Below are 15,340 nucleotides of genomic sequence, written 5' to 3'. Positions count from 1 at the left end.
AGGATGAAGCTGTTGCAAGAAAATCCCTTCCTGTAGGCTAGTCTTTAGTCATCTTTGTAACCTTTGTCATCCTCCCCTCCCTGGGGAGTCTTCTGTGTGACCTTTGCTATTCTACCAAGGCGTGTCATAAATTATAATTCTTTTAAATGGCACTTAGGCTGTCGTAACGGCTGCTAGCCTTGAAGATTTGCAGTCTACCCTGTAATTTTGAGAGGAAAAAAAAATGGCTAAGTGACAGAAGAAATATTGTACTTCATGATAAAACTACTTTTGTGTTTGGTTTTCTGCTCAAGTCATTCATATCGCTGTCACTAACCTCATTCAGGTCAAGGGCTTGAGGCAGAGAACGGGCGTAATATTTTTGGTCAGACCGATGCATCTGATTATTACAAACATCTGTAATTTTGAAATTGAAATGAGTGTTGTCTTAACTCCTCAGGCAAATAATATTAAGGCATAATAGATTACTGAAGTTTGCATTTCTTTTGGCAGTTTGAAGCAAGGCTCTTTTGGCTCGTTATTCCAGACATTAATGAACCTGCTAACAAAAAGGGAGCTTCTCCTTATGGCTGCAGTTTGGATCCCAGATCCTGCAAACTTCATAGGAAATTCTGTGGGCCAAGGAGTTGAAACAATAAAGAAAAAAAATTAATCAAGCACACATTAAATGTGAAGTGTGGAAAAAAACATCTGCAGCACTCAGTGGATGTCTGGGCAACATACTTGCAGTGCTGCTTTGCCAGCTTACATCTGGAGTGGTTCATCAGAACAGAACAGATGCTAGTGTGAAATAGGTCATCATAGCAGCAGGGCATTAGAACAGAGACATTTCTTTCTTTCTTGCAGTAACAGCTATTCCTTTTTATTCACACCAATTACGAAAATGTTAGCCAAGTCTGAAATATGAATGCATGTATTGTGACAAGCCAATGCTCTTAAAAGGCGTCAAGGTAAAAACCAACCTAACAAGGAAGCTTCAGAGAAGCGTGCCTTTCACAGTATGGACCGACTATCCTTTAACAGGCATAGTTACTGGTCTTTGTTGAGATTATGATTTGTTTTTCTTGCCTCATTTTTGTGTTTCAGTAGAGATGTTGCTGAATGCCTTCTTGGTGGCAAATGCCCAGAAGCAGAGATGCTAATTCACAGGAGTTTCATCAGTCATTTCAAAGGAGAGGTCACACAGATAAGAAAAATGAACAGTACGCAGTATGTGAAGCAGTGACATTCAATGAGTCCTTGTCACTAGCAGCCATTAGCATGCAAGCCTGCTGTTATGTTTCAGTGCTTTATGTGCTTTTCTTGACCAGGCAGGGAGCCTTCGGAGCACTGTAGCAGTTAATACCATACAAGTTATTGTTTCTTTCTTGAATGCCTTATATTTTTAGTACCATTTAGATGCTTCTTGGTCCCCTTGTGCATCTAAAATTTTAAAGAGAATCAAAGAATGCATAATTTATATCTGTCCCAGAGGTAATGGAGTGACTCAATGATATCTGTGAAGGGGATGATTTTAAATTTCATGTCTTATGCAAGAGGTGGTTTTTGTACGAAAACTGCAAGAATTGGCCTCGGGGATACCCAGATAATTATCCTTATAACAACGGGCGTGGATTCCAGGGGGATTATAGCTGAAAGCTGTTGTGTATTGGACTTACCCTTGTGTATCATAGTTGTCATAATCGAAAACATAGCAACTGATAGATCTTGGGGAACATAACTTGTATTTTGACTTTGAGTAGCACATGCAGGAGGTGTGAAACGACAGGTTTGCCTTGACTCTGTTGAAGAACTCATGCAAGACATAAGGCATTTGTTTACTGCTGAAATTTTTTCCTTTGCTTAAAAGAAAAACAATTGTTTACTATGTTGGGCAGAACCCATCAGTACATGCTTTATCACACAGCACAGTTCCACTAGACTATTTCTGGTTTCATTTACCAAAAGCCTAGAAGTGCCATGGCTAGAAATAAATGTCTGCTTCTTTGATATGCTATATGTTTGAAAATGCACTTTAAGGTCTGTATTACAGACAGTTCAAAGGGAATATAAATTGGTTCAGTATTCTCTCTTTTTTCTTTTCTTTCCAATGTAGTCCAATATATTCATTGCATTTTTATCAGGACTGTTTTCAATAACATGTCTTTAAAAAGAACTTAGCATTTTGTATTTTATTTAACTTGGGCTTTGTTATATTTAAATAATTGTTATGATCTTGCTGCTTCCGTAGTTTAAAATGTTTAACATCCTCTAAACCAATTCTAAACTGGCTTTTAGCATTGCGTATCCAAGGAGACAGCTGATATTATTTTCTTTTCCTTTAGAAACTCTCTAGGTTTAACTATTCTTTCTACTTCTTGCAGGATTGGCCATGAGAATTTGTAACGTTTCTTTGGAAATATAGTGATGGGGCCGCTGAGAAGTCACCTGCTTTTGTACAGGTCTGTAACCCCTACTGCATTCTGACTATTTCACCATGCGGATTCCTGTGCTGATTTGTTACCTTTTTTATTTATTTATTTTTTTTTCATCTCAAATGCATGCAAGTGAAATGAAAGTCTAATTTTAATCTGGAGCAAGTGTTACAGAGAATGATTTTAGTTTCTTGCAAAATATTTAGGATATAACTCTATTCTGTTACCGTTGTATAAATGTAGGGTAACCCATTCATCTTTCCTTTGAAGTGAATTATTACAGCTTATAGAGTTGAACTGCAGAAAGGAATTGGGCCTGTAAGTCATTTTCACCTCACCACTATGTCTTTCTATGTGTGTTGAAGCTGCAGTACCCTAAAAGGCGCTGCAATCGATGGCTCCCACCCAGGTTGCTAATATGTGAGTGGCTGTCCCACAGCTATTGCTGTGGATATTTCTGGAGGCACAGTCAGCAAAGGGTCAGCAGAATTGCTGGAGCTTTCAGATCAGGAAGAGAGGTTCAGGGAAAGTTTAAGAAAATATATATTTAAAAAAAAAGTTGATATTTAAGAAGCTGTAAAAAGAGCGTAATAATAATAGCTTGACTCCTGTAGTGTCAACATGGCAAGGGATGCTGAGGAGGCTCCAGCTAATGCTGTGTCCTTGTCAGCCAGAATGATAGTGTTATAAGCATAGTGGGCCATGATCACAATGATTTAGAGGGTAGAAAACACTCCCCTGCATTTCAATATGTTTTTCTGTGCAGGTATGTAACAGAGAAAAATTTGATTTCTTACTGCTTTCAAAGGTAGTACTGAACAGCATTTTTACAGAAATTTGGTCAGATAAACCAATGGGAAAAAACTTCTATCTAGGTAGAAAAGTTGCTATCAGAGCACTCTAAGGGCTTGTGAGAGTTGTATGTGGCCCTAAATAATTTTCAAAAACAGTCGTGCTTCAGTATGCTCTATTTCGTTCACTTTGTTTACCTATCAGCACTGTGGGAATAATTGATTTTCTTGTTGCCTCTGTGCAGTCACTTAGCGTTCCATTAGTGTGTATGAATTCTGTAGGGAAAGTGGCTTGTAAACCTTAAACAAAAACAAACCCAGGTAGATTTAGGGTAAGACAGGTATCCAAAACTACCCTTAATTCATTATCAGAAATTATTATCAGTTGGTAATACACTTTAATGCAACCCCAGCTCCAAAATGCTTTACAAACTATTTGAACCTAGATGTAAACCTCACACATGGCTACAGCTTCTGTAATGAGCAAAAGCCCTAGATCAGGCTGGTTGAGATACTGCAGATACAGATCAGATCGTGATGCCTCAGGCCTCTGTTGAGTGAAAGCTCTGTGCTCAAAAATAAGTAGCTTTTCAGAGTAATTGCACAGCCGTTGAATGATCTCTGTCCTTCTAAAGCTTTATGAATGCACTGTTTCTTTCTTTATTGATGTTGTCCCTTAGGGCAAAATTTGTGTTTTTCTTTGGGGATGGAGGGAGAAAAAAGTACAAGAACTGAAAGGCGCTTAGGATAAAGGGAGAAAACTTGTTGCTCATGTTGGCATTTGGGTTGTAAATCCTTTACTAGCAGCAACAGCTTTATAAAATCTTCCTTTCCAGGCTTGTCTGTGAGTGCTGTTTGAATCACGGCTCACCAAAAACTTCCAAGGGTTCCTGCTAAGTTTGCCAAAGTAAAGTGTGTTTGGGCCTCATGAATTTGATACAAATGCAGTCAACAGCTGCTCTGCAAAGAAGGTTTAGGCAAGTTTGTCTAAAACACATTTTAGAAGTTTCCTTATTCACAAGTCTGATTCCTGAAAAATAATGGCTTTGAGATATACATACAAATTGCCATGGTGTCATTTAGAAAGAGGAAAAATAAGTTATTAATTTGATATATGTACATATTAGATTATATATGTACTACATGGCATGAAACATGGTATACTACCATGCTATACCTTTATTATAATTCAGAAGCAATGGAAAACCAATTAAATTGAAAGGCAAGACATTGCTACTGAAAAGGAGATACAAGGTGTAATTTCTCCCTGGAAACTATTGCCCCAAGGTATTATCAAAAGGTGTTGCATTTAACCTGTGCAACAAATAGATATTTACATCAGTAAGATTTCCATTGCAGATACACTTTTCATATTGCACAGTCAGAGAGCAATTACACGGCAGTTGCCTGGCTGAAGGGTGAGCTCACCTGTCCTCCCCCTGGGGTCTGAGTGAAGCTGCTTCTGCAGCTGTGTAGGTATCTATTGTACCACTTCTCTGTAGCATCTGGTCTTGGCAGTGAAGGAAAACAGGATACTGGTCTAGCCAAATAATTCCTTTAATCCTGGTCAGCTTTTTCCACTTATCCCATGTCATCCGCTGCAAATTTTATGTATTTTTTTTTTCTCATAAGTATCTTCTCTTCTTGTACAGTTCTTGTTTTCTTAAACTTTCTCTTATTTCCTGCCTAGATCCCTCATACATTCTCCAGAGAAGCCTCCTTTTCCCCTACACCTTTGTTACTTATCTTTGCTTTGTTGGAATCTCATTCATTTATTGCTGGAGTTTCTTAAATTTACCTGTTAATTTTACCTGTTAAATTTACCTGTTGGGGTCCCTAAATGATGCATTTTTCCCAAGGCCTCTCAGGGTCTCCTCAAATCTTTGCCCTTGACACCCCAATGATGAAACACGTGTCTTGGTTTTAGGGGAAACAGAGAAAAACAAAGGTAGAGAAAAACAAAGGTAATGAAAACAGTTCAGAGCATGGAAAGGAAACGGGCTGCAATGTGGGATGGAAAGTCCCCGTCTCCCGGGCTGTGCTCCTCAGCTATGTCCTTGTGTCACAGCCTCCCGAACCTGCGGTCAGCTGGGGCCAGCTCTCGATGGGGTATTGGTGCACTGAGTGCCACACCGTTGTTTTGCTGCTTCTTCAGGTCATTTTCACAACTATGAGAATAGCGAGCTGGTAAATGTCATGGTGGGGGTGGGGAGAAAGGAGGGGAAGAGCCTAGGGAGAGCACTTTTCTACGTGAGCATGTAAGCATGGCAACCATACCTTTGATCTCCCTACCAGCACTGCACGTGTACCTGGAGAGCCCTGCCGCCACTGTATTAGATATTCATGCCTGCCTTAAAGCCATGCTGCCAGAGAGGCCAAGCCCTTGATGCCACCAGGCTTTGCTCACGGGTCATCTTTCCCACCCGAGGCTGCAAGGGTGATGGCATGGATGGAGGTCTGCAGTGACGGAGCAGAGGCTCATGCATAAGCCAGAACCACAGAGGCAAGCAGGCATGTTATCTCTGTGCACTTTCTGTGAGAATTGCCTGGCTATGAAAAGGGAGAAAGGAAAGGGGATGTTGCTACCTGTAAATATGCCATATGTGCATTTGATGCATGCATTTGAATTATTGAATAGGTGGAAGCCAAGTAGCCTGTTAGCTGGAGAAAATCTATAAGCTAGAAGCTCAGAGAAAATGTGGCAGAATAAAATGAAGAGGATGGGGAAATCTCTCAAAGCTGTCATGAAGGGACAGTTGAATTTTATAGAACAGAAATTAAAACAGGACTGTGAGTTTATAAAGATTAATGTGTTCAAATCTTGGGGTGTACGTACAAGCTGATTTAAATGCAATTATGTACTTTGCTTTTTGAACGATGGTTCAGAGAGCCTGTGACTATCCAACTTTGTTCTTTTGTTGCCTATAGCAAGATAAGGAGCAAGTGATGATTAGAAAAAATAAAATGAACATTTGCTCACCTGAGTAAGAGCTGTGGCCAGAGAAGGCTTTCTGCATTTCATATGGATGCCTGGAAAACAAACCAACCAACCCAGAGAACAAATAGATCTTCCACTGTTTTTATGTTTTAAGTTACTTCCAAGGAGTTTTTAGGAATGGTGGCAAGTGCTTCCTCTGTTAGAGGAACAGCCCAGAAGCATCCTGAAATACCCCTCCCTGTTGTTTAATCACAGCTACATCCCAGAAGGACAGGAAAATGGTGGAGAGATTCCTGCAAACTACCCTAAGGAGTAAGTCTCATTACATGTCACACCCCCATGCCCATCATCGTGTTTCCAAGTGGCAATTAGGTAATGATCTTTGCTGATCTTAACTCCTGTAGCATGATGTAAAAAGAAGGGTGATCTTTTATGCTAGCAGTCAAGGGTGCCCTAGGGACATTGAAAATCATTTGGCTCATTTGCCTGGCTTGCCATCAAGACGTCTAGATAATCTGAGTGATGTTTGCCTAACCTATTCTTTAAAAAAATAAAAATCAAAATCTTCCCATCAAGAAAATTTCAGTGCCACCCGATGCAGTCTCCTCCAGAACTACACTACACTTAGAGGGTATTCCTAAAATCCAAATTATGATTTATTTGCTCCACTGTAACCCATTAGGTGTTTTATTTCTTGTGAAGAGAGGGAAAAGTTGAACATCACTTTCTTTATAGTAAGTAGTCTGCTGAGTACTGAGAGAATGCCTGTATATTGGAGTTGATTTAATTTTTCTGTTTGTTTGTTTTTCAGAATAAGCAATTGCAGAACCTATAGGTCCCAATTCAAAAACTTTTTAAGGTTTTATTTCTTCCTTCTGTGTATCTGCATCCCTCTGTGTACTGCAACTTCTTGACTCAGGCGCCAATGTTAAGCTGAATATTGTCAGTATGACGGTTAAATGGATACAGATTATGTAAAATAAGGCCAACATTTAGAAGCTTGATAACTAATGATGGAGATGTACCCTAAGCTAAAATGACTCCAATCCATATCTTACCTCAGCTTTGTCTAGGTGGAATCCCTGCCAATGTCTTCTCTCTCTTCTCAGTATGATACTAGGTAATGAATGACATTGTTTGAGAGACAATAAGTGTGGAATTGATAGCTCTCAGCATATGGATAACTATACATCTTGCGCCTTTTCATTGCCCACATTCTGGCTACACAGAGATATTTGAACAATAGATGAGGCAAAATGGTGGCCATAGCACATTTCAGAAACAGTAATTGTCCATTCAGGTCCCTTTAAAAGACAGAAAGTTAAGAACTGCTAAGTTTTCTATCACTAGTGTCCTCAGAAGAATCAATCACACATCATGAATAATAATAATAGAAGAGGGAGGACAGCTGCTCAGCCAAACATCATCAGTATTGACACCTTCCAGGAGGAGTAATCACTAATCCCCTTGACCACAGCAGGTGTCACAGCAAGATAAAAGTCATAAGCTCCAGCTCCAGTGAGAGTCTGTTACCTTAGACTGAAAGAGATGAATTGATTTCACTTCTGAAAGGAAGTTAAAACATCTTCTCCAGTTGAGAGAAGGAGAAATCCACTGCAACTGCTACTGTCCAAGTCTCCAGAAACAGCAGTGTGACCTGCAGAGCCTGTTATATATATTAAAAAAAAAAAAAAAAAGTGTTAAGGTGGCCAATTGCCAGCTGAAATGAACAGTTACAATTTTAATTTTTTTTTTTTCCACCACAGCCCGACACAATGCTGGTATTTGTATGTCCTTTCCCTCTTACTTTTTAGCTAAAACATGCGGAAAGGCTACCGGTTCAAACAGTAAACATTACAAGTATTTTTTTGGCTTTGTGCACATGAGGGAGAATGGTGGTGAGCTTGATCCTGCAATTAATATATTTGCAATGCTATTGTCATTACAACCTGTCTGTGATGATTATTCATCTCCTTCTTTCCAGCCTCACAGAAACTCTGACATCAGCTTAATTCAGGAGCCATTTCTGTTTATCTTCAGAACTCAAAACCCAGCAAAGTTCAATCAATATCATAAATAACAGTAAGGCAAAGCCTTGAATTTGATAAGAAAGTTTCAGCTTTCTTTTCAGGCTAATGCATATCATACATTAACACTTTGGGTCTGAAAGTCCTCAGATATAATTCTCCAGATGGACTCAGATTTCTAGAGTCAACCATTGCTTCAGAGAAGAGGGAATGCAAAGAAATGGATTATTAGATGCCACAAGTGAAAAACAAGAAGCAAAACTTAAAGCAATCCACATCAGCATTAATATGAGTTGGTTGACTCTATAGAAGAAATGATCCAGTAATGGCTGTAGGCAACCGCTCAGGAAATAATGTGTTCCTACTTAATGTCATCGATCCCACATTTCAGAAACAAAAAGACCACTGAATATTGTGTTCAAGAGGCTTTATAAGAATCAGAGGAAAGCAATACCAGGCAGTTTGCTCAAACAGCAAAAATGAAAATAAAAAGATGAAAGAAAATCTTGGGTCAAAGCACTCTTTAACTTTGAGCTTTCAGAACATTATTAAAAATTAACCAAGAAAAGGGTAAAGCACTCTATTTCCCCAAATATCTTAAAACTTAAAAAAGGAAAAATAATAATAATAATAAAAAATATCTCCAGCTAACTAGACAGTTTTTTTTCAAATCGTAGAAAATTAGCAAATAGCTGGAGGATCCTACAACTACATCAGCTGTACCGATGCTCTTCCCAGCAGACCTATGGATGACCGACCCATTTCTCAGGGTCTCCACTGATGGCCAGCACTGTACCTCCACTCTGGGCCATTCATTCCAAGGCCTAATTTTTCCTACCATTAGAAAACTGTTTTTCTTATTTCTTGACCTGCAAGTTGCTTCTGTCCTATCTTCAGTGAACAAGGATGGTTTATTCTCATTATTATCTTTTCTTTGTAGCCACCTTGACTATTTTCAAAGTCTTTTGTTATTTTTCCTTCAAATCTTGTCTTCTTTATATTAAACAACATTTTGCTCCTTCAATTTTTGTCATGTTTTGTGGAGTAACTCAGTGTCAATTGGTCATGTCCTCCTTAAAATGTGGCTTCCAACCCGGAACCTAAGGTTGTTCTTGAAGTCTTTCTAAAGGGAAGTAATAAAGCAGAATTCCCTTATGTGTCTTGTAGATAACACTCTTCTCTATATTTCTAATCTGACATTCATGAATACATGACAGTGACTCTGGTTAAGCCTGAGATCCACTGGATAACCTCAGATCCTTCTTAGCAAGACTAAACATCTTTGGTTATTTCACATTTGGTGTTTGCTGAGTTGACTGTTTCCTCTCCCCTCAAAGATAGTTGCCAACAGGTCTAGATTTCCTCAGCTAGTTATATACATATTCTCATGTGAAATTCTTAAGGCCCAGACAATCTGAAAGTTTTAACTTATTTCGGTGCTCTCTAATCTTCTTTTCCCTACTATAACCTGAATTTCTACTCTTTTTTCTCCAGTGTTAACTGTGTTGGCTTTCTGATCACAACTGATCTTTCAAATAGCTTTTCCTCCCATTGATAAGCAAACCAACTCTTTCTTCTTGCTATTGCTAATAGTGGTATTCTTACTATAGCACTTATTTTTCTTATGAAGGTTTTCCACTTTTACATCTCCCTTCCAAAAGTACACTGCAGTGTTACACAGACTAGAGAAAGGACTTTCAAAGACAGCATACAATTTTCATAACATGGGGTTCCACAGAGGCACTAGATTTACAAGAGCAATTGAAGACAGTTATGGCAGTACTTGACAGATAACACACAGATGTCACTATTCTTACATTCTCAGTGGAAAATTGAGTTGATCTAATTAATAACTAGGAACTAGCACCAAAGAGAATAAAGAAAAAAAATTCAGAGGGACCAGAGATCTTGAAAGGAAAGGTTATATGTTAAATCCAGGAGAGGGCTGAATCTAAAACATGGCAACTTGTTCATAAAATTGACAAGTCATGTGGTTTTCTCAGTGGAAACTTAATTTCTCCAAAATGTTCTTCTTTTAATGTTTGAAGGCCACCACTTCACTTATGTAGTTAATCACATTTTTTTCTCAGTTTCTTTTACTCCACTGAAAACATCCAAAGTGCTCTTATATTTCATTCTTCCCTCTTCATGCAGCCTTTAGGGGTGGTAAATAAAGAAGGGGAGAAGGGAAAGATGATTACAGAGTACCAGGTTAAAGACAAAACATCTTCAGCCATGAAGTCTAGAATCATTGTCAAATATATACATATATATATATATATTTTTCCCCTTGGTGAGCTATTCAGCACTCTGAGAAATCCTGGCCAAAGTTCTGCCGACCAGTTGCTGTAAGGTTCTCCTGTCAGTCACATCTGAGTGAAATCAATCACATGCACTGTCTGAGCCCAGTGAACTCTACATTCACAGTAGTCTGAGCATTCTGAGCCTCTGATCTTTCTATAACCCCACCAGGAGCATACCCCTTCAATGCTAGAGACGTTTGCCTCCAGATTTTCTAATGGTCAGTCTTCTTCCTTCCTCTGTATATGCATCTTTGATTTTGCCACCTCTGTTTTTCATTGTAGTTTCTTTCTGTAGGTTCAAGTGCATTTAGATTTCAGTTGGTAAGTGCCTTTTGAGAGCCATATGGCCAGCAGACAGCTTGCAATGCCATCAGGCAGGCCTTTGGAAAAAGTCAGTGTTTGATTGCCCAATGCAACATGCTATTTTAAGGTCTTTAAGTTATAATAGAAAAACTAAGTCTATGCGGGTATGCTTTTTGGCAGTATTTTGTTCGCTTCTATGAAGATATTTCACTGTATGTGCTGACCATTAACTGGACTGCTGACAGTCTAACCACCAAATGAATAGTGGTGTTCTTCAGACTATGGAGTCTAAACCAAACCAAAATTTTGATCTGCAATCTCAGCCCTTCCAGGCATATGCTCAGGCTGCAAAGTTTTTGCCTGGCACTCCCAGTAGAAAGCTGTAACTCAGCAGTCTATGGCCTGGGTCCAGAGTCCATTCCTTTCTCCTCCAGTCCTCCTTCTGTATTTCTTTCTGCAAAATTTCCCCCAAAGTTTGAAATGATTAGTTTATACTCAGATCACTAGGACTCAAGTGGTCAGTGAGAGTCCATAGACCTTCAGATAAGGGTTATGTCTACACAGCTCTCTACTGGTACATAGGAGTTATCTTGGCCCATTTTCCAAGCCAACCAGAAGCTGTGTACCACAGCTAGCATGATGCTGAATACAAACTAATAGATTGCCGTGACTGGCAGTGTTTATTAGCTCTGACTCAGTGCAGTTAACTTGGCCTCAGCACCGATAGAAAATATATGTGGCTTCTAGTTGTCTCCAACCTTAAGCAAAAAAATGCTGCATTTGCTCAGGAAAAGTACAGTCACAACAGAACCCTAGAAACAAACAGCTTTGTAAGCAGTGGAGAAGACTCTTTTAATGGATTAATGTCCCTTGTCCCCTAAAACTCTCACCTCACTTTTCTAGCTCCTTCTTATATCCCATGAGCTGTCACAGGTTGAAAGTGGGTTCAAATTTTTAAACATCCCCTGCTACTGCCCCAGCTCTCCCACCAGAGGTTTAATAGATAGACAGAAACAGGTTCAGTTGAAAATAACTACTAAGAATGAAAATCATACCTGCTTTTTGCTCTTAGACTGCATTTTGATACTTCTTTGAGTATCAAAATTTTGATACTCCTTCGAATATCAAAATCCTATAAAGATCTGATCTCAGAGCATATCGCCTTCAAGCTCTCATTTTCACACTCACCACCAGAGATTACCCTCCCTTCAGCTGTGCTTAGTAGTCTAACAGGTTCCTTCTAAATTGGATCCAAGCCTTTTTTTTTTTTTTAATTTAATTTAATTTATTTTTTAAATTACTCCATTTTGGAGCATGGCCAGGCACATGCTTGAACAGAGGCAGCTGAGGGGAAGTGGTGGAAGGGGGAATATGTCGGGAACAAGCCCTTGGTCTGCCCACCAACATCAAAGGCCTTGTATCCCTCAATGCAGTGCTGTTAGAGAGGCAAATTCCTGCTCCCTACTCCCCATATTTCTACATGTTTTATCTTGTTTTCTAGCTTATAAACTCCTGATCCAAGAGATAAACTGTCCTGTCAGCACAAAACTGAACAAAACGAAAGTGAATGTGTTAGCTGTGGGAAAAAATTACTTAAAAATCAAGAATTTTGCATGTTCTTAATGTCATTCTGTATTTGTGGCAGCATGGTTTTCATGGTTGCATGATCTCCCAAGCACTTGGTGTTCAGATTCCTTAGTCAGTATGGGAAATGGCCAAATACTGCCCTTCAGCTCTTTCAAGTGTAGGAAAAAGAGCAAAACCATTTGATCCCAATAAGGTCTAAATGTGCTTTGATATGTAGCTAAGTCAATGACTTAAGTATCAATAGCACAAGAAAATCTTCAAGGGCATTTGGGTATGTCTGTAGGAAATGACCCATATAACAAGGAGCACAAGTCCCATTACCTTCACGTTTATTTCTTGATGGAGGGAGGTGACAAATATGTCTACAGCATTTTGTACCTGGGTTTGTTATTAGCTCCTTAATGAAGGAAATCTGAGTAATTTGGCTATATTGCCATGCTCTAGCTCTTCCCTGCTCCCCCTTCCAACAGAGACACAGTATAGACAGGGCAATGTTTGGAATGACTGATCTTCAAAGCATGGTTTTGTGAAGAAGCGAAGAGCAGTCACTGCCTTAAGAGAATCTGTCACCTTGTCCTCTAGAAGAAAGGCAACAACAATCTTTTCCAATAATGGGCCTGTTATCTCTCTCTTGGAATTTATCAGGCAAGAAGCATATTGATCCAATTTGCAGGTTGCAGCCTGTAGTTCTCTATACATGTCGAAAACCTTAGCACATGATGATGCCCAGAACTTCTGCATTTAGTTTACAGGCATGCGCCTCCCCCTCCCATCTCCCTTGTGGGCTGCTGTTCTCTTTATGATCCAAGCAACCTGAAGTGGATGAAAAATTCCTCTGTTTCAAGTAATTCATTTTAACTCTCTTCGTTGGGAAATTCTTTTACGATGTTTTTCCTCCTTCATGTCTCACCAGCTGTGAATTCTGAGCAAAAAAACACTGCATGGAAGTATTTATACCCTAGCAAAATTGGATTAATTGGAGTAAAAAAAAATCTAGAACCTGTTTAATATGTATTAATTAATATGTATTGATTGTTGTCATTTTTTTAAAAATTCTTTTTTTTATTATTATTTTTTATTTTTTTAAATTAGTTTAAATTAATTTTTTAAATTTAAATTTTAAATTTAATTTTGGAGCCAGTATTTTTGTTTGCATACAAGTGGCCCTTCCCTTTTAATCCCTGGCTCTGCTTTTTAAGATGTCTATGGTTTTAAACTGACACCTTATCCTTCTCAGAAGGCCCTATTGTAATGATTCACTATGCTTTACTGTCGTAGTGAAACAAAAATGAATGTGAAATCATTTGTTTTTGATCGATTGAGTGTAAGAAAGATAAATCTTCCTTGTTCGTTAGAAACCATTTAAAGAGGCTACTATGGCAACCGAAATTAATGACAAACAAGGAGGCTGTTAATTAATTGTTCAGGCTGACTAGAATAAGAAAATCCTGAGTCTTTGCTGAATCTAGTTACTAGCATCCCAATAGCTCTTGGTTATTTGTTTGAAGAGTCAGTGCTTCTTTTTACCGTACCGAAATAAAAGATGTTTATGATAATAGAATTGAAAGGGCGCACTTCCTCTATTAGCCTTCCCCCTGTGATCACACTGAACATGATCACTAAAGTTTGGGTCATGCTCACAATGATCCCATCTGCTGCTTATAATTTGACTAATAAAGTCAATAATGCCTTTAGGCCATTAAACACATAAGCAAATAGGAGTAGTCCCTGCCCCAATTGGTTCACAGTCTACAAAGCTGATATATGCCAAGCAAAAGTAATACTTTGGGATTCAGGCAAAAAAGGGTATTTCCAATTGCTTTTTAAACTAGATCAGGGATAGTAGCAGAGATATGTTGATATGTGCTAGTGGGTATCAGATGAGGGGAAGAATGCATAATCTCTACAGGAAAATAGGAAGAACCCTTGGGAGGCCTACAGGCAGTTAAGTATATAAACTACAGGTTTCTTTACTGCTGAAGTTGGCATGTTATGCTCTGTAAAGCAGGATTGATGTGTTTTCTACAACAGAAGGACCAGCCAACAAACTCATTCAAGGCGTAACTTATGGAGAGGCTGATCTGCTTTACTTTTTGGAATAAATTACAGTTTGAGAAAATAAATACATCCATATAGAGAGTTCAGAGCACGAAACATTTGGACATTGTTCATTTATGTGTATGCATTTAATTCAAAGATCCAGACATATGGTGGAAACGCATATGGCCAGCACTTCTTAAGGTCAATTGCCATATGGCCAAAATTCTGCCTTAGCAGGGAATTTTGACAGGCGAGTAGCATCTCTGCCGTCTCAGAGTGGGGAGAAGAGCTATCACGTAGCAACAGGATGCTCCTTCTTCCCTCCTTTGCAGGCATTGTTTACTTTCTTGAGGTGTCAGCTTTCCAGCCAGATGACAGTTGACCTTCTAAAGTGTCAGCTGTATGAAATTAGAAGAGTATGAAATATGAACTAAAGAACCAGAGTACCCACTTTGACATCCACAAAGAAATTGTTGCCTCTGAATAAATTAGGAACAAGCTTCCAAGGCTGTGACAGAGATCACGAGTAGTGACTAAACAACCAAGAAGCATGTGCTTTTCTATAATAACTCTACAGTAAAGAACTAAATCCATAGTAGTCACACAAAAGAATAAACCAGAATACCGGTTGCAACAGTAGATTACATTTTGTCCCTAGTGTGAACTCGTCAAGTTATTACTCTAGTGACTCTGTCCCTTGTAGGTTTCATCATTTCTCTATTAGATTGAGAGGTAATACAATAAATCAAAAGTGCTGTGAGTAGGTATTTCTGAAAATGGTAGAGGAACGCTACTGTGCTCCATAGCAACATGTAGGTTGGCTACATCAGATGAAGTCATTTGCCATCCCTTATCTTCTTCTCACAGCCATATATATATGCTGGGAGGGTTACCTACTGTGTAGAACATGTACATGATCATGGTCCCTCCTTACTTG

At 38.9% G+C, this 15,340-nt stretch overlaps 1 protein-coding gene across 10 annotated transcripts in view; it reads left to right on the top strand.

Annotated features, from left to right (window-relative positions):
- The window catches only part of ENOX1 (ecto-NOX disulfide-thiol exchanger 1), a 366,413-nt gene that overhangs the window by 111,285 nt on the left and 239,788 nt on the right, over positions 1 to 15,340 (top strand). For all 10 annotated transcript variants that reach the window (XM_035553403.2, XM_050715842.1, XM_050715826.1 and 7 more), the window contains one exon: positions 2,364 to 2,441. The gene's annotated coding sequence lies outside the window, so the exon portion shown is untranslated. The remainder of the gene's footprint in view (positions 1 to 2,363; positions 2,442 to 15,340) is intronic.

This window comes from Cygnus atratus, chromosome 1 (genome assembly GCF_013377495.2).
Source record: "Cygnus atratus isolate AKBS03 ecotype Queensland, Australia chromosome 1, CAtr_DNAZoo_HiC_assembly, whole genome shotgun sequence".
NCBI classification, from domain to species: domain Eukaryota; kingdom Metazoa; phylum Chordata; class Aves; order Anseriformes; family Anatidae; genus Cygnus; species Cygnus atratus.
Note: the sequence above shows the minus strand (reverse complement) of the source record. Positions and strands in the feature narration are given on the sequence as shown.